This window comes from Nomia melanderi, chromosome 7, assembly GCF_051020985.1.
Source record: "Nomia melanderi isolate GNS246 chromosome 7, iyNomMela1, whole genome shotgun sequence".
Taxonomy (NCBI): domain Eukaryota; kingdom Metazoa; phylum Arthropoda; class Insecta; order Hymenoptera; family Halictidae; genus Nomia; species Nomia melanderi.
This window is the reverse complement of record NC_135005.1, coordinates 1228510-1249023: the sequence shown is the minus strand read 5'-3', so window position 1 is coordinate 1249023 and position 20514 is coordinate 1228510. Positions and strand designations below refer to the sequence as shown.

The window sequence follows — 20514 nt, the reverse complement described above, 5'->3', positions numbered from 1 at the left end:
TCATTTCATGCCTTCGTTTACTCCAAAGGTTAACGATTGGTAATAGAAAAGTAATATTAAATTTATGTTTAAAAGAGAAATAGCCTTTACTTTCCTCAACCTCAGTTTAAAATTTTCGTTGTTGATATTAACTGTTGATATTAACATTTTACGAATGAAATTAACTTTTGGATTAAACTTCCAATTAATGAAATAATATAATCCAAGTAATAATATGAACTTATACATAACTTATACGTACATCTACTTAAGCTTATTTATACAAGTATTTCTTTAACAATCCATGGAAACGAACGGTTATACTTGATCCTGACTTTTTTTTATTCATTCACATACCAACACCGCGTTACTTTCTTTATCAAGACACCTTCGTTATAGTGTATATACCTAATATTTATGGTCCGCATTGAATATTCCATTTCCCCCGAAAACCAAATGAACAGTCCACATACGACAGACCAATATCGTGCGCATCGGACCTTATTCGTCACAGCGATTTGCGACCGTCGACGCATCAGTGGAAATCGTTAACCCGAGCGCTGTTCAGCCGAAGTTCGGTCACAATTTCGCCTTTTGTCGATGGCGACCGGACGAGCAGGCGGGGTTGCGTGGGGCGGTGGGGGCCGTTGTTGCGCGAAAATTAACCGGGCGGCGTTTCGGGATTGCGGTATCGCAGCTGGCCTTTTACGGGGGCGAATTTGTATGTAAACAGGCTTCGATCGGCTCGCTATCAGCAACTGGGGCCCGAGAATTGGAGTTCGAGAGCCCGTTGACGGAAATTAATGTTATTAACCCGATACGACGCCCGTCGAGAACACGCGTCGGCGTAACTTGTCGTCCGTGCGACACGTGTTGGCCCCCCAACCCTCGTCACTCGGTTATGAATCCCAAAATCCTCAGTCTCCTGAGCTCGAACGACAGAGAGGGCGGCAAGTGGTAGCAACGTCGGAAGTGCACGGCGTGGCGACGCAACTTCCGCTCGCGGAACGTGACGCTTATCGAGCGAACGGTTGGAAAATCAAGTTTCGCTTAGGCAATTGCGACCGAACACGCTTATGCTTCAAGGATCGTGCCCGAATTATCCAGCATATACACGCGTATATATACGTAATTTCGTCTCCGTAAACCGACCGATTGACTTCGCGCTCGGCGCGAATAGAAAATTACCGGCTGCGAATTAGTTTCAAATTGCGTTAGCCGGCGACACGATATAACCGGACGCATTTGTATGTAAACAAGCTTCGATCGTCCCCCGGCGAGAGTATACCTAGCGCGACCTCGTATAATAGAATCGAAACGCGACCGGTCGGCCGGACGTTGGCGAAATCATTGACGGAAATTAATGATATTAACTCAATACGCCGGGCGCCGACCGGATACGGATCGACATAACTTTCTAGACCACACGTTTTCACGGCGGCCCGCGTAATCCTTCGCCCCGTGAGACAAATGCGCTTTCGCGGAAACTGTCCGATTGATTTCTCTCTTTCGCTCTCAATGGTTTCACGACTGAAACAGAAATGTGGGAATGGAGGAGAACGGAGGAGGAACGCGAAGGAGAAAGAGAGAAGAGCATTTTATCCTGAGCCGGCGAATGGACTCATTAATGAGGCTAATCTCCTTTCGGCGCAGGAATATTCAATTGTCTGTTAAAGACGATATGGAATCAACGTTATTTAAAATTATACACCTCGATGTTCGCGAGGATTTAGCTTCCGAATTACTTTTCATTGCGTACTTGAGGTTAAAATAATTCATACGCAAATTGAAAAATGAAGGAACTGTTTATAAAATGTATTATAAATTAAACGTATTTGAAAAAGTAGTTTAAAATGGCTAGTTATTAAAAATCATATCTAATTATGAATAGTAAAAATACTTTGACAATTTTCAGTAATTTGTAGAGGGCAAACGTAATTTTCTACCAAAGCTTTATTAAAATTTGTTGAATGATGTTGTATTATATTGTATTTATCTAATATATTTCTTGCACTGTTTTTTATTGACTCAGTATCGATGGACAATACCTTAAAACGTGGATCCCAATGAACTGAATCTATTACGAACAAATTGTTGCTCGGTGTATAATTCTTTAATATTAGACACTAGAAAACCCGTCACAACTTGCTCCTCCTTACAATTTTAAGGAGCACTCGCTGTATATAAAAATCGACGGCACATCGGGTAACTGCGGTAAAGGTGTCTTGCCACTCGTCCGGTGGCGAGCGCAGGAGGTCTCCCTCCGCTTCCCTACGCGTCGAAACGAGAACAGACGCTAGGCACCAGCTGTCCCATTTAATAGAGCAATAAAGACGCGAATGGGACTTTGATTTATGCGCCTCCTATTATTAACAATCCCAGCCGGAGACGAGCGAATATCGATACCAGGGACTTCGGTTTCGCTTTTAAGATCGAATTTACCCCCGTCGATCGGGATCAAGGGAGATACATCCGCCCTTGCCATTCGATCCGGATGAAAACGACCGATGAAAAGCGCCGGTTATAAACCCGTTCCTCCTTTCTCTTTTTTTACCAGCCACGAAGCATCGATCTCGGTGCAATTCACTCGAAAATAAATCACTCCGCCGTAAGTAAGCTGAACTGTCGGGTTTACCGGGCCCCCGCGAACGTCCTCGAAAATATCGCGCGACGAGTCGACGCGCGCGCGCGGGCGCGTGCCCGCGGCATGCCAGGACATTCGTCACCGTCCATGAAGCAGGAAAGCACCGTGAAAAAACGCGGGAAGGGTCGGAGCACCGACGAGACGCTCGCGGTTAACGATCCACCTGTCGTGTATCGGTAGGTCGTTCTAAAAATATGGCACGCCACGTGGTTTGCCGACGAACGGAAACGTCGGGGGGGGGGGGGCTACTGATTCATGCCGGACGATGATTCCGAAGCTTTGGAGTCCAGGGTTCGCGGAATCGCGTCGAGCCTTTCGCGAAGTCGACGTCACGTAATTTGACTTTTTTACCCTGCTGATTCGATCAACGGTTCGCTTACAGAGTCTAGACTCATTTACATGCTGACGCCTTGATGATCGAGATACCCTAGACCGTTCCCGTCCTCTTCGTGGCTCGACTCGGCTCGGTCAAGAGCACGAGCGATGGCGCACGATAAACGGTACGCGAGGAACGAATAAAGAGTCCCCTTTTCCATGGGGCCTCTTCCATGAACGAGGAAGATCGGTATCCCGCGGAGAATACGTGAGGGTACTTGACTGAGAAGCTTCCTCGAAAAGCTCGGGGAAGCAGCCGGGGGGTTAAGTGCACGGGGTGATTAAAAAAGGGCATTGACTTCCTTCGGAATGAATACTATATGCGAGAAAGGGGAGATAGTTTTTAGCGGGATAATTGGACGTTTTTTGGTGCTGGTTTTTACCTGGACCCTTTTCTGGACTACGCTAACGAATAAAAAAATATTTAATTAAGATTTCTATACGAATATCAGCACCATGGATATAATTTCTGTAAATATTTTGTGTCGCGCTGGTAATATTTATCAATCCTGGAATATTTCCGGACTTTGTATGAAGTGGATATTTTTCTTGTTTGTAAAACTGGTTTGCACGGTACAGTAATAATTCATTTCGATGAAAAAATTATAGGCGAATATTTGAATTTTTACATATTTCAAGTTAACGGATACAGCATACAGCTACAAAAAATGACAAGATGACGAAATAATGAACTATTAGTCTGTATTTATCTAAAATTACTGTGTCAGACGATTTCAAGTTTTAGAGATAATTCGACATTTTGCAAAGATACATGGTGTGCTTTCTCAATACACACTTTAAAAAGTATTATTAATACCTACACCAGAGTTAGTATAATATACAATAGATAAGTTAAATATATATATAAAAAAAATTAATTACAGTAGAATATGAATAGTATTACTATAAATATAGTGCTAAAATACTTGTGTGGCATTACTTATCGTTCAAAACTCTTTGCCTGTCAGTCTTCGACGGCAGAATGATTAGGTGACTGGATAGTCAGCATCGTAAAAAGAATTTAATGACGACGTAACTACCATGTCAGCACCAACTGAACGTCGAAAAACTGATTTTCTAGACTCAACGGCTTGGAACAGGTAACCATTCCTTACCGAGCGTTGTATGAATAGGAGTCGAAAGGGCGCAGACACAGCTCGATTTTTCTCCAATTAGCCGTAACATAGTTTCCCCGAATACAACGTAATTGCGGCCGGCCCACGTCGATTAGATCGCCGCGCGAAAACCACGTCTGACCCGCAATTTTATCCTAACCACCTGTTTCCGTCGGACAGTAGACCGGTCCACCTACAGGGCTACGGTAAAACCGTGTCGGGATCCGATGGTATTTCGCGTTATTTATGCAAAATTACACGGCCGCGTGCGACACACGCGAAAAAACATCGACGTGGATTTACGCGCGACGCGGAACGGTCGGCCATTTTATTTCCGTTTAACTATAATTGCCGGGGAAAGGGTAGCTAGCCCGGACCAGGAGTAGTTTTGGCCGCGTTGTCGGCCGGGCAGGGTTATTACGGCGTTTAAATTCGTAATAGCCCGTTAATTTCGAGGTTTCGTTTGCTCAGCTGCAATCGATTACAAAGAGGAGGGTGTGCGGCCCGTTTGCGCCCGTTCGAACGACCCGCGCGGCCTGGCCGTGTTACGGGTCGAACCCCCCTGCCACCGAGAAGCGTTAATCGCCGCGTTTTTCCTGTCGGTTTAAACTACTGTTTTCCGATTCATCAATCTCGGAGCAAACCTCGTTGAAATGCATCGAAGTCGGAAGGGTTTCGCCCGCCGCCGAGAGGGGTCGTCCAGGCCCCGATAAAAAAGCAGCGTTGTTCCTCTTCTCGGTCTCTATCCTCTCTCTCCGTCCTTCTTCGTTTTCGACGATGGAAATTGTGTAAACTGTACTTACGGCGGAAGGGCCCACGGCTTCCCTTATTATTTACCCGCGCATTATGAGCTTTCGTGAAATACGAGGACCACGGGGAGAGAGGACTCTTGCTCTGATGGTCAACTGAATGATCGTTGTGTACAGTCGGATTTAATTAACGGTTCGAGTAATTAAAGTTTGTATCGGGGCCGCTGCCCCGTCGGGAACGCGCGCGTACATGCTCGGCAAAAAATGATACATTCGTCGCCCGAGGAGAGATCACTTTTAATTTACCTGAATGAAAAACCGTATATTCTGTGCTACCGTTGCATAATTGCTTTCCTTCTAATATATCGGATGGGAACAGGCAAACGTTGGCCAATTTAAAATTATTACTTGGTTACGTTGAGCAATATTTCTTTTTTCATGATTTTAATTTCATTTAAAATAAAGATTCTGTTGATGCTACTTTTCCATTATAGTGTATCGAATTACTATTTTGCGTTATTTTATCTTAACATGTCATTGTGTTTGTCTTGGGTATGGAGTCTTAATTTTTATATTAATTTTATATGAATCTGCAGTTTTATATAGTTAGAGATGAATACGCGAATTTCATCGACATTATTTCTTTATTTTTTACTGCACCTAGTATTTATGGATGCATCTTGAAATTTATGATGATGTTTACGAAGCATTATGTGTAATAAAACTTTAAGTGTATTTCCTCTCTTAATAGTTAATTATATTTGTTACAGGTACGTTTCTCACAAAGAGTTGTGTGGTGCAATAACTTTGCGACAGAGCATATAGTGCTTACTTATAATTAGTGATTCAAGGTTAGTAACTCCTATATTCATCTCCATATTATTTCAAATAAATTAATTCTCTCTCGGTTGTCTGAAAGAAATTTGACCTAAGGATTAATCATTTCAAAATTCTTTGTATTTCGTTACTATTTCTTGTTTCATTCTTCAAAATTATACTCGTATTACGATTAATGGAAGCATTTGTAACAGACTCTTTTATCATTAACTTTTATACATCTAATTTTCTTTTGCATTATCACTTCTATTTTACATTTTACCTACAAGCAATTTTCTACATAAATATACAAGAACTATATTTTTTTATTTCCCACCAAAGAATCTGCAAATTTAATTATTTATCCTTTCATTGTATTAATTTCTTGCCATTATCTCAAATTGAGAACGAAGCGTAAACTAGAAAAATAAATAACAATCGTGCGTCAGTGATTCTCACCGATAGAAAATTCACGTAAGAACTAGCCGAATAATCCGTCCACCTTTAGGGGTGGCAAAACAGCAGCGATGATTCATCGCATTCAAAGAATTGTCGCACAGACGGCAAGTGGACGACAAGGGAAGCACATGCGTGGGCGGCTTATAATCAGCTTATAATTAGAACCTTTTCCTCTGGCTCTGCCTGAATGCCCGGCAAGTCGACACATTCGGATCACGTAGCGGCCACGCTTCCTGACCAAAAAAAATCTCTTAGCGTAGCCCGCGTACTGAAGATTTTTCCATAATCCCAGTGAGCGTGTGCTCGCGCGCGGCCGCTTTCTTGCTCGCACGCGCGTATGCATCGTGCACCGAGCGCGGGGCACGTGCCGGTCGTTATGACTTCCTCCACAACCAAATTTAATTTACAACGACCGCCCATGCCGCTCAATTTTCGTCCCCCGTTCCCCTCCGCGCTTCATCCTTGTATCATTCCACGGAGTGACTACCGTTTCTAGTATACCCTCCGCATTTTTCTGTCCAAAGAAACGCCGCTTTATAAGGAAGTTAATTTCGTGTTTTCCTTCTGCAACTTTATGAGAACGGCGACCGGCATACGAATCGCGACGTTAAGAACAATGAAAAGAGCAAGGAAAATCTTTTTTGTGTCGTAATCTTTGTATGAAACATTGCGGAGACGGTTTAATGGAATGAAGTATCACTATTGCGCATCCTGGCAAATCATTTGAGAATACTGGCAGGTAAAAAAGGAATCTAGAGTTTTAAGGAAAGATGATGTTAGAAAGTGAGCTTTTTTTATTGCCTTGCATTACACATTCAGCAGTCCGTGTTCTTGAATTAAGTCTAGAAAATGTAAAAATATGTTTTGCTATAGATATATATTAACGCTTGAAAGATTTGTCAGTAAATTTTTTATTTTCCATGTCTGGTTTTATACTTCTTATCTAATCGCAATACCAGAGGAAATTCTGCCATCAATTAGTACGCACATTATTATTGTGTATAGGTAGCTTGCGTATATTCTTCTTTAAAAGCATACACTACACATTTATCGAAATCCGATTTAAAAATTCCAATAGTTACGTGATAATTATTTAACACTAAACGTATCGTGACCGGCCAAATGACCGGTTTTTAAATACAATTTAAAATTTTGTACCTTCTGCCGTCCATTATACTTTATATCAATTCCTATAATTTCGGATTAATCAGTTTTTCAATTTTTGGCTTCCCTTTTCTTTCAATCACGTGACTGGTTACGGTAGGGATTGGTACATACGACGTGTCGATACGTTTAGTGTTAAATGTAATATAATATAATGTTCACTGCCGTCGTACATTAAATTGTACGAATATTAAAAAAAAAGAGGATAACCACATCGACTATTATTTTCTTTTAACATTTAAATAAAAATTGGTACCAGTTGAAGAAAGTTATCCAGATTCCAAAGCCAAAAGCGATCGCGAAGTAAAATTCCCGGGTACGGTCCGCTGAATGTCAGTTGCCGTCGATTTTTCGGACCGCCCCGAAATTCCGAAAGTTCAGTGAGCGTCGCGACACGCGATGATATTTAAATGTGAACGACCGTCTCGAGACACGAATCCGCGTATCAGCAGGACTGTTGAATTGCTACCCTACACGGGCATCGACTTCCTAGACCGTGTCCTTAACGGGCCGCCGGTGATCGATTTCCAATAATCAGGAATCGAACTTGGCCGGCTCGGCACGGCTCGGCTCAGCTCGGCCTGGCGTCCCGTCGTGGAAGGATGAATCGAGGAAAAGAACCGGCCACGGTCTGGTGAGCACCGGTTATACTGTATTTGGCAAACTCGAACGCCGGCCCGGCTCCCGGCTCTGTTTCCTCCTCCAGTGTCAGTCAAATCGAGCGGCGCGCGCATTAACAGTTATTAAAGTGGCTGGCTGGAATTGGCCGGGCGAAATTGAAAATACTCGAAATAGAGCAGCGCCGGCGGGTAGAGGATGTGGGTGTGGGGGAGGGGTGATACGACGTTTCAATTAAAACGGGGGAAATCTCGATCCGTCAAAATTTATTACCGAGATTAAACCCGCGCCTCCATAGACGTCAATCATCCTCGAGGCAATCAGTCGCGCGCACCGGCCCGGCCGCGCCGATGCCGAACCGTCTCCATATCCCAAGAAGATAGATCATAAATCTCGATACATAATACACGAAAAAACATCGATGGAGATTCGCGGGTCCGGCAATTGTACATTTCACCGGTGAAAGCGGAGAAACGGAGGCGCACCTACCGCTTAGTCAACCGTGCCCTTAATGGCCAGGCCAGGGATCGATTTCCGATAATCAGAAACCGAACACCATCAACGAGCCGGCTGCAATCGGAGATGGTGGAGGAAGAAGAATATGAGTGGGAGAGAGGAATCGCGGCTCCAAGGAACCGGGAGGCGTCGAGGGAAGGAGAGTAAGAGAGCGGTACGCGTGTAGACACGGTTACATCAGACGGGTGTGTCCTTAATCCGGGGAGCGAGGTCTTCGTTTTTCGGGCCGCGGACGGCGTCAGGCGGCCCGTTTAATTAAAACTTTTCATAATTGTAATTTCGCGGGTGCGGCCGGCTCTCGGACCGGGGTCGCGAGCAACCCCGGGATCCGTGGCGTCGCTGATCGACGCGCGACGTCTGGAAATTTATCGTTAATTGCTTTTTATTTACGCCGCGCGTCCCGGCGAGGCGTTTATCAGCCTAAAGCGCACTAAAAGGTCGCCGGGATTTTATGCGTTTTCGTTCGACGGATTTTACGAGTGGACGTTATTTACAGTCGGATTGATTCCCGCGGAACGCGGATGGCCCTTAAAGGTATCCGCATGAATCTTAAATCCGTGGGACACGGTACGCGTCTCGCAGTGTAAACGACTCGCTTTTGTGCGGGTCCGCGGTGGTAAATCTTGCCGCGGCCTGTTAGTTAGTCAAACGCATAATTCCGAGGCACGGTCACCGGTGCCTGGGCAAAAAAACGAGGACAACGAACCGCGAAATCCCCCGTTTTCCAGCATCGTAAATTTCATTAACTGCGCGATAAGCGTACGTCGTTATCTGGTATCAAACCCCCGTGGAAAACAAAGGACGCTATAAAGCGTTCGGCCGTTCGACTACCGGAGTTCCAAGGATCATCGAATGGCTCGGAGAACCGGCTGCTGGCCGGCTCCAGTGTCTCGAGAACCAACAAACAGCTTCTTTAATGGCCTGTTTGAGTAATTCACTCATGAAAAAAGTGTAATATATACTTTAATTTCTGTTCTCCTTTTGACGCTTAAAATATATTTGCGTCGTTATCGGTAAAAGCCAAATGGGAAATGGCCAATTGTGTGATAGTATTATACCACTAGAATTGGTATTTTATCTTTTCAATTAGGTATTAATAGATGAACATGGCAGCGAAAACACAAAAATGTCAACTTTCATTTTTTAAGCGACTGTTTATAGTTTCCGTACACGTTTTATTTGATATATCTTGTGAATATTTTTGATTCGGTATAAGTACCTATGTATTTTCGAATTTGTCATCGTTGGTCATTGTATAAAATGTATGTGACCGAGAACAAAATATAAATGAAATGAGGTTTTAATTTTTGCATTACGGAAAAATATATTATAGTCGAACATCTTTAATTTTTATTAATATCACTGTCTAATATATTTGTTGTTTATATTTGGCAAAAATATTCTAATCACTTTATACATACACACACAAGTACAACTTTCTGTCAAAAAGAAAATCATCCACAACATAATGCAGTCACGTTATTTCGTTAATATCTTCGTAAAACTCTAATTCTAATTTAAACTTTCTCTCAAAGGTCCGAAAGCGTAACTTATGAAGTTATTCCCCGAGCACTTGTTAACAAACCATTAAAGTCTGAAGTGCGTTCGCTTTTTCCGGCGCGGTAATCCGTGCATAAATTAAACAGCGGAATTCTTCGCCGCTCGTTACGCGTATCGACCAGTGTTGCTGGGAGCGTTAAAGCAAATCAAACGGCACTATAATTTTTATTAGTATTTAGGATCGGCTCGGCTCAGATAGGAGCCGGCGATAAATACGCAGCGGCGCTGGAACACCGTGTTCGCGAGCTTGATCGCGCGTGACTCGCCGCTTCCTCGGTCCAATGGCTTCAGAAGTCAACGGGGAGCTGCGGTCAAACGATTTGCGCGTTGTCTCCGTGCGTTAACGAGCAACACGCGTAATAAAGTAGTCAGTCGGTTGCAACCGAAGCGTGTCAACGAGGAAGGAACAGGCTCTCGCGAGAGCGGCACTTCCGGCCTCGGCGAAACGCGGTTTCCGCGGGAGATGGGCGTGGCGTTCGAGCCAAGTAACCGGAAGACGTATTTCATGAACGGGATGAGACCCGTGCGAGAAATTTCATCCGATAGATCATCGTTGCAACATCGAGGTTCGTAAAGTCTGAGGCACAGTGTCGTGACGCCGGGCCTTTATGAGACTTTTTGATTAACAGGAGAAAACTCGGGAACATATCGCTTTCCGGGGCGATGTCCGGCAATCCCGAGGTGTATCCCGGGTAATGACAATAGCTGCTGGCCTCGTGTTTGCCCGCTCCTCCCACTCTTTTTCTCCCTTTCATTCCTCGGATACACACGAATCCACCGGTTATTAGCCCCGTCTCTTTTATGATTAATGCCTGGTGGACTTTGGAAAATTGGCCCTGGCCCGAACAAAAAAGCCGGACGGATAAATGCGCGTCACGCGCGTCGACGTGCGTACGGCTGTTGATGAAACCCTGTGGTAGGTGGTTTGACTCTTCGTGACACGGGGAAGGCTCCGCTCCCGTGAAGTCTCTGGTCATGGGTGGGGCGAAAGGCCGGAGGGACCAGGTCCAATTCGTGGCAGGAAGAGTTCGCGTGTACCTCGTAAACTTGTGTCCCACAGGAACGTACATCCGGTCACCGAGCGAAGCTTCTGTCGCACCTGAGCGTGACGCGTCATCGAATATTAAGTGGATTGACCAGCGGTTTCACTTTCAGCGCGGTCGCCTGACGTTTTCGTTCACTTATTTCTCTCTTTCCTGCAGTGTTGCATTGTGTTGTGCAATATCGCTTTCGAAATTTTGCAATTTCACGATTTCTCTGGCGCCTCGTTCTTATCACTAGTTTATGACACTAGGAAGTAGTAGGGCTTCGAGAAGGAATAGCGATGAGAATTAGATTACTAAATCTCCCGAGTTTCAAGAAGTTACTGTTGTAATATTATTCATACCAATAATTTTTATGATTTAATACCTTGAACGTTTATAATGCTTTGTATTTTTGTGATACAGAATTAAACGGTAACAGATATAAACAAGATGAACTACGAAAATTCAAATGTAACCGAGTAAGATAATATAAATATTTAACATAAATCGTTTGTGTTCGCTGACCGATGAGGTACAGTTTAAGAACAAATTTTTTCTTTTTTCAATTTTTGACGTAGTAATACCTGAAGTTGATCCGTAGCTTCCACCAAGTCCCTTGATGCAATTCAATATGTCATCTAATTACGAAATGGCCTCGGTTGTAAAAAAGGAGCATTCGTAACGGCACAAGGGCAGATAGTTGATCGATCAAGTTGCAATCAGTGGAATGAATCTCAACCACGGCAGACTATGTTGTACGCTTCCGAGGACTCTTCTTCCGAAGTGCAGAGTATACTTCGCCTGCTGTCTTTTTCCGTACGGCTAGGTCGCGTCATCGGTATTAGTAATGCGCCTCGGTGACGCCCTTTTTCGCCCTTTTTGTTGGCTCTGTTAGCTTCCTCGGCAGCGAGGTCCTCGAGGGGTGGTTTAAGAATGCGTCGACACAGGGCCCGGACGGATAACGTTTGCGGGAACAGGGAAAGAATTTTAGTGAACGCGGACAAGCCGTGTACGGTGCGCGGTTTGAGAAATGGTGCCGCTGTGTTCGGCTAAAACCGGAACGTAGACACGCGGACGTGCCGGCGACGACAGCCGGCGCAAGAAAAAAATTGAACGAGTGACGGGCCACGGATAAGCTGCCAACCGAGTGATCTGTTAATTGCTTCGCCCGCTTTCTACCGTAACCGAGAGAAGAATGCATCGGTGTCGTCGTTATTTTTGAAGCTCATTACCAGCCTCATGAAGGGCGTCGAAGACGCGTCCAATTTACTTCGTCATTTTTTAAACTAGCTACCGGCTACGAAGAGCTGCCCTCGTGCGATCTGTTAATTGCTTTACTTACTTTTTCTTCGAGCCGCTCGTGGAATTCGTCGCTCTCTCGTCGTTAATCACGAATTCATTGTGACCTTGGGGAATATTCTTCGTAAAGTGAACCAATTTAGTTCGTCATTTTTCATGGCCTCGCAATCGCTTAGCGTTTCAATACATTTCAATCAATTGGTGATCGTTTAACGATGTTTCTAATCTGTTCTAACGTTCTTGTAACTTTTACTATAGACATTGTTTTATAAGTATGAATGACGGAAATGTAATATTTCGCCACAACTTAATGAAAAATATAATATCCATATCCACTGAATTCAATTTCAAATTTCAATCTCAAGACAAATTTGATATTGTAAGACAAAGGAGTGATATACAAATTAGTCGATTGAAATCTCTATTTATTAAGGAATTATTAATAACGGAATAAAATATAAGCTTATTCCTTACACCGAAGTCTAAAATTAAAACGAAGAAAGGAAGTCAATATTGAAGTCGCTTATAAGCATGTGTGAATGACAGCAGCTAATACTTGAGCGACTGATCAGCGCCACTGACCCCAGCTTTTTGCAATCGACTTGATCCAAAAAGCCCTCATCGCGATCATAGCCACTCCTTGTCAGCCAGAAAAGTGTCTGTTCAATGAAGCATCAGTCCCCATATCTACGCCTCCAATACATTCGTCGTAGTCCCGATCGAAGCGTCTACAATCTGTTCGTGCTCAATTAACGCTCGAACCTGTTCCCACTTGTCGCGAAACTTTTCCAATATTTTCGATTACCCGAGAGCTGTGACGAGTATGCTAACAAGCAGATGCTCATCGCGGAGTCGGGTTGAACGAGGGGGAGAGGGAGAGGGAGAAAGATGGGGAAAGCAGGCCGGTGACCCTTTTCACTATTGATTTTCGAGATTTCGAACCGCGAAGGGCCACTCGCCTCCCGCGAGAGTAAATATTGGATCGTTGAGTCTGACGTTGATTACGCGGAAGGGAACAAATGTAATTTTAATCGCTACTCGAGAGGGCACGTCAATGTCGGGGGCCGAAAGTTTGAACAACCCTGTACTCCGACTCCGATGGGTCGCGTAGTCGCCGGAAGTAAATGAAAATATCGAATAGGCGGCGGATCAAAGGTGTCTGGGAGGAGTGGGACGCCTTATCGAGGTCAGTGGACACATCGCTGTCGGTTCGCCGCAAGCTGGCCGCGAGTCAGAAGTATCGATTCTCGTAAAAATCGATGCGACCGGTTCCATTGTTGCGGACAGGAAGAGGCTCGTGACGGTCTACGGCTGAGTTTTTCGCTTGATACGGCTGAAACGAGCAGACACCATTCACGGGACACTTCGATCGGAGCTAAATCGAGCACACGCATCATCCTGCGGTCATCATCGTGCCTCTTGGTAGGCGGTTTCTGCATGCAAGTTGCACGATCGTGCTGTATTTCAAGTTTCGCGCGTAGTACTCGCGGAAGTCCACCGGTGATCGTAAACCACGCGCACAGTTTCCAATTTCATTGTTCATGATGGTAATTCCGCGTGATATACGTCGCGGCGCATCGAAGGAGACGTGAACGGTCGCGACATGTATCGATGCGGGGTGCTTAATAAATAAGAATTAGGGCATCCGCTATCAGCAGTCATTTCGGTAATAGTCTTTGTAGTTATTAGTTTTTATTAATACTAACCGTACCACGAACCGGTCAAATGACCTGTTTTAAAATGCGATTAAAAGTTCTGTGTTTTCTTTCGTTTATATAAATTTAAATGAATTCATACATTGTCTGATTAATCAATTTTTTCAATTTTTGTCTGCATTTGTTTACCTTTTATTAGTAGCCAGTTACTTGACTAAGTATAAAATATATAAAAATATTACGGAAGAGCTTTGTTACCTTGGTGCGGTTCGTTCTGTATTGCGACTTTGAATAAATGTGAATATAAGAGCAATACGGTTACCTTAAAAGAAAGTACGAAACGGCGGTCGTCACAAGTATATAGCATCGATAGCGAATGTGTTAAAGTGTAGGAGATCCTAGAAGCTGGACATCGAGTGGGACTTTTCGAGCACGTTGCTTAAAATATGTAGAAAATATATTTTTTTTCGTTACAAAGATTGCTACATGTATCTTCAAAATTGTTAGCGCTTTGGTTTATGTGACAACCATAAGTGTGTGAGTAATTTATTTATAACAGTTTGTCCATATTGAAATTTTGAAAATCATTAAATTTAAGATTTTCTTACGAGTATTACTGAGTGAATTGTCTGGAAGATATACTTTATAACAAGAGATAAAATTGAGCAGGATTGTAAAAGCATGCAATAAATAATGTAGGAGGTGTAAAGTGATAAAAATAAGTATATTGTTGTAGATGTATACCAAAAGCGACGCATAAAGGAATAAGATACAATTTATCGAAGGTATGCAATCCTACAGCAATTTTAAAAAGCATGTAGGTATGCTAAAAGCATTTTTTATTAAATATGTGGTACATATTTAAAATAGTAAAATAGTAACTAAATGCTTTCAATTATTGATTTTCGCGAATTCTATACAATCGGAATAGATATATAAATTCTGTTAATTCTACCTTACTTCAGTAATTTCGACATTTCGCTAATACCTATCGTTTTACCGAATTCGCTAAATTATGTCACTTACTGATTGGGATAATGACCACAACAACAGTTTCCCATGGTTGGATTAGCCAATTAGAACACAATTCCAAGTCAATAATGTAGTTTTAGGCAATAATGCTGCATTACAAACTAAGCTCTCTGCACAACCATTAACCCCTTGGCGTCGAATGACATCTCTACCACTTCCAACAATAGCGTACCACTGTATAAAAATAGTTGAATTTAAAAACAATAACTTTTTTTTATTCTTATATCTACCTACTTATGTCATAAGAATATTCAAATGAAATTAATGGCAATCACTTTATTATTAAACAGTATTTCTTCGAAGAATTTCATTTTTCTTACTCGCATGTTATGAATTCCAAATCCAAGTTTATCTGATCTTTATTGCGTAGTAAATATTCAACATGTCAACTTTCCGAATGTCGGTCTCACAGTTCCTTGGTTCCTGCATGCGAGCCAACTGGTACGTAGTAAAATGCGAGCAACAATGTCAGCGTGTATATAGTCGTTCGCTGACAAATAAGGGCGGTGTGGGAGACGAAGAAATCGAGAGAGCGGAGGTGACAGTAACGAGGAGTATGCATCATCCGATATCGGTGTGCGCGGATCGCGGAATCATCGGGCGGTCAGTCGGTCGCGGTAGGATACAATAACCGGGTGATAGCCGCGAAAAGATTTAACGACCGCTTCTGGTCGGTCGATGGGTGCAGTAACCTGCAGGGGCGTGACCACTAACCTTCTGGGCGCGACACGATATCGATTCTGCTTAACGATAAGAGGACACGACTACGGTGGAGCGTGTGTCATACCGAAAGGAAACGAACGGGGCTCGATACTTTTGTTTGAAAGGGGACATTCCCGCGACAGCGGCGAATTTTACGATCCGCTTCACGATGAGAAAGAAACGAGCTGATCTCGTTCACGAAATAGAACGTCGCATAAATACCATTTCAGCTACCATGCTTGGTAATTGAAAAATGAAATTTTTATCTTTCGCGATGCCTCGCCGTCAGCGGAATGTGTTCTTATTCGAGAGCTTGTATCGCCAGTGAACCGGCGTTAAAGGCACATTACACGCGAATTTTCAACTGGATGACTCTCTTTCCCTCAAAAGTGAACGGTTTCTGTGAAAAGGCAAAGCTTTTCACAGTGTGTTTGCTGTTATTGTTTCCCGAGCATTTTTGCTATATTCTTCGGCAAAGGGACGCGCATCGAAGGGTTCCCGACACACCTTTCTTGCCAGTTAAAATATTGTTTCCGCGCGCGGGCGCCGTTCGACGCCTTAGTTGTTCCGTTTTTTCAAATTGAATCGTCTTGTCCATTCTACCGCGGCGAGAGGTGTATAGACGCACACAAGGCCGAGGGAAATAGCGTAAAGGAGCGAGCAACCTGTGCACAGAACCGGAGAAAAAGGAAGAACGAACCAAAGAGAGCAGGACTTCGACGAACAAACAGCTAGAATTCGATTTGTCGATTCGTGCGCTCGAAAATCGAGCAGTCGTTCGGGCGATAAAACGGGGAACTCTACTGAGGTGCGGGAAGAAGGAAACCCCGTAATTCACCTGACGTTCAAGATTAGTGGCGATCTTTGGAAAATCAATACTTTAGACCGTGGACCAATCGAAAGTTTGTTTCGAGTCACGCACGAGCTCGGAGACTTCGATTACCACCTCCCTTTTTATGTTCAAGTGGTCGTCTGTTTTAAAGCTTTTCGTCTAAATAATTGAAAACTGTTCCCTGACGCTTGTCTCTATACTCGAAACTGAATTCTACCTATTGCTGATTTAATTTCAACTGTTTTTGCCTTCACCATAAATATTAATTAGTTTATACTTGATTGTATAAAATAATTTCCTTCATTGATTGGAACCTGCTACCTGCGACAGCTGTAAGATGTATTTGACGAATATCTTTTTTTTTATTTTTTGTCGGATATAATGTTAGATATATAAGTGTACTAAAATTAGGATACATGCTTTACTTTATTTTAAATGAGTTGATCTGATTAATAGAAATTTCCTAAAATATATAAGTTCAGTTGTATACAATTTGTGCCACGCAATTTTTGTACACAAGAGAAACTAATAGTATTGTATCAGCAAATGCGATAGGAAATGTAAAAATCTATAAGATGTTATAATATATTCATAATTGTATGGAAACAAGTAGTAACAATGAGATTTTAAATTGTCCCTGTAAGCTCCAATAGTGATTCATTAGGCGAAAAGTTCCTCCATTCATGAAGACATCCGGCAAACGAGAAAATGCAGATTTTCCGGAACGTTTGTCATCGGCACGCAGCCAGCACGTAATGTAAATCATAAACAGGGTGAGAGAGCCACAGGTTGAAGAGGCCCACCGGGATGGAGGTAGAAATGAAAATAAACTTGACTTCCTCGCCGCGTTATCGTCGAGGCTGCAACCGGCGAAGTCGCTTCCCATTTTTCCCCCGGTGTTACGCCACGCCCCCGGTCTTTTTCGTTCACCTGCCACCCTTTATCGAGCATCTCGCGGGCCACGTACCAAGGAACGTACGCGACTGTTCACGACTGTTCACGACTCCACCCTCGCAATAGACTGCCGTCCGTAGTTTCGTGTGAACGATATTTCTTTAGAATACAATTTTTACTGTAGAGGAGAACCTAATAATTTTCCTCACAGACAAAATTTTTGGAATAAACCTCGTTACTTATTTTTAAAGAAGTAGGACTTGAATATTCGTGGGACACGCATATCAAAAAATATAACTGGCAATTATGTCTGCGCAAAAGCTACTGTTATTACTTAAAATAAGCACGGAATATTTTTTACTCATCGTCAACTTTAAGTACTAGTTTTTCATTATCAATTTATCTTCAATTTTGTCTTATCTGTTGCTGGTATACTTTTATTTATTTTAATTACGAATATATTTAATAATACCTTAATATACTTGAAATCAAATTACAGATCATCGCAGTAGGTATATGTCGTTCACAGTAGTATTTTAATTAAAATGGTACCTACTTTAAAGTACTCTGCAATCCACTAAATGTCGAAATTACAATATCAATTCCATTAAAACGCTATTAAAGTAAAAGTCGACACTCGTCGCTAGTACTACCCATTGAAAGATTGGAATTAAATCGTAGTATGTAACCAGCATACAAGACAAATAAGAAAAGAATCCCGGCTTGATGATTGTTAGAAATAAACTCTATGTACTCGGAAGTCTTTGACTAGAAATATTTAACATTTTCCAATAAGTTTTAAGCGACGTTCTTTGAGACGAAATGAATGATGAAACGTACGTATGTTAAGAAACAAAGTTATTGTTTCTATATTTCACATGTTTATGAATTAGACGGAGTTTAGTATTATGCGTAAGACTTTATAATTTTGGTATATCAAGTGAAATGGTGAATGAAAGTCTCGTTTCGAATACAAAAGGTAAATATTTCAAAAATTAGTTACCAGCCCGAAATAAATTAGCGACGTAGAAAATCATACGCCTAGAGAGTACTATAAAGGCGACGAGCCACAGTGACACAATAAACCAAGGTCATTTATAGCGATCAAGCCATGATCCGCAACCGTTGTCGAAACCGTGACGCATTGCACCGGTCTCTGGTAAAAGAAACTCGCGGCTTGCGTTCGCGGCGCGACAGACAGAAGCGATTCGATCCTCCTTAACCCCTTTCACGGCAGATTTAACGTGTCTCCAGAAATGGGGACACGACCGATCTCTTAATGTACGGCTTGCCGAGGGTCCCGAGCGAGGGAAGCCTTATCCCGGTTTTTGTTCGACAATTTATTCGCCGACAACAGGCCGTATTTCTGGTCGGCTAGCAGTCGTGTCGCGTAGAGAAAGCCCGATCGTGTTAGACCCGAAGTGGTTGAAAACAACGGGTACCCTCGTTCTGCGTGAGCCGGGATCGCGGAAGGCAAAACGATTTCTCAGAAATTGCCCGCCAGTTTAATTAATCTTAACGAAGTTTGCGAATCACCGTTGCAGGCGGCGGAACTCACTGACAATTTTTCGAAGTAGTTAAGCGCGGAAACGTCAGGGGCGTTCTGTCATCGAGGGTGAAAGAAACTCTAATGAATCACTGAATTTCTAAACAGTTGCGTTAAGTGGATTGTTTCGCGTCTGAATTTTTGAAGCGTGACTGCTTTAAAATTCACTACTAATAATTTGATGCATAAATTTGATGCAAAATGTCAAATCACTACTTATTACCAGAAATTCCATATGCTTATAATAAATACCTAGAAATACCATCTTAAAATTAGAAGCACTAATTGCAGAGGCATATTATATAAACCTTTTATACCATTTAAAATAAAAATGACAGTTCTATCGTAAACAGTTTTTTTTAAGGATAGAATTATTTAGTATTTAATACTTTCACTCTGTCACAGGTCACACACGCTACGTCTCATGTTGTATTTTTGTCCGTCAGTCATATCACTTTAACCTTTCACTACAGCTTGACAAAAATATTCCCCGTTATTTCTCTCATTTCGTCACATAAAATGTCCTTAACGACTTTTTAAAAACAAGTGTAATGTTAAATACATGAAATTAATCGCAACCAATGTATTAAAAACCAAAAAATACTCAATACATATGGATTATTATGCAGACACGTCTCTAAAGTACATTACACAGGGATATAGTATCTAAATGAATTTTTAAGTAACAACTGGTAGAATGTACGATGAGCGATCCAGCCGGACTCGTCCATGCATTAACGTCTTCATCGGACCGCTGCACATGCAGCGGCATATTGATTCAATGATACACATTTTCTATTAAGCTAGGCCGCGTAATAAGTGGTCCGGTACGTCGGTGGCGTTTCAAATAAGAAAAATGAATTTCGTTCGACCGGAGGGTTATTCAGTCCCCCGGCAGTCTCGGATTATACGACTTTACGTGGGTACACCGGGTACGCGATGGCCGGAGGCACCTCGTTAAACCTTTCGCAGTTGCGCATAAATACGCTGTTTGCGGTGCTGCTTCTTTTTCAGTGCTAGTAAATACGTTGATTATATTCCCGGTGCCACGGAATAACGTATCAATTTCTCTCGCTTGTATACACACATTACCGGGATTTACCAGGGCCGCGAGAGCGTCATTTAGAGCACTCGAAACGCGCAATTACGGCCGCTCCTTTTTGCGTACCGCCTTAACGATCGATAGGAGACGGTCGTACACGGCCGATTAGTGTACCGCGGTTATGTTTAACTATCGTCCGATACGCCTACTCGTATCATTGCATAATTAACTGTCCTCTAATATGGCGCGAGATGGAGACTGGAAATGAATATCATTGGAAGCGAGATATATACATATTCGTGTACGCGTACACAGTCGCAAGAATTCGTTATCTAAAGATTGCTATTACCAAGACTGATGGCCCGTCATTTTCTCCAAGATGCAACGGAATGCAGGGATGAGTATATGCGACCATTTTTTCAGAAAGATGGACGTTCTTAAGAGCATCTTGTAATTATATATGTAATAAATTATGCATACTGAACATCAAGG

At 42.7% G+C, this 20514-nt stretch overlaps 1 protein-coding gene across 3 annotated transcripts in view; it reads left to right on the top strand.

Moving 5' to 3' along the window:
* Positions 1-20514, top strand: part of LOC116424264 (discoidin domain-containing receptor 2) — a 160819-nt gene that overhangs the window by 22870 nt on the left and 117435 nt on the right. The window contains exon 2 of one of the 3 annotated variants that reach the window (XM_076369523.1): positions 5633-5713. The exons of the other annotated variants lie outside the window; for them this stretch is intronic. The gene's annotated coding sequence lies outside the window, so the exon portion shown is untranslated. The remainder of the gene's footprint in view (positions 1-5632; positions 5714-20514) is intronic. 3 annotated transcript variants of the gene reach the window in all.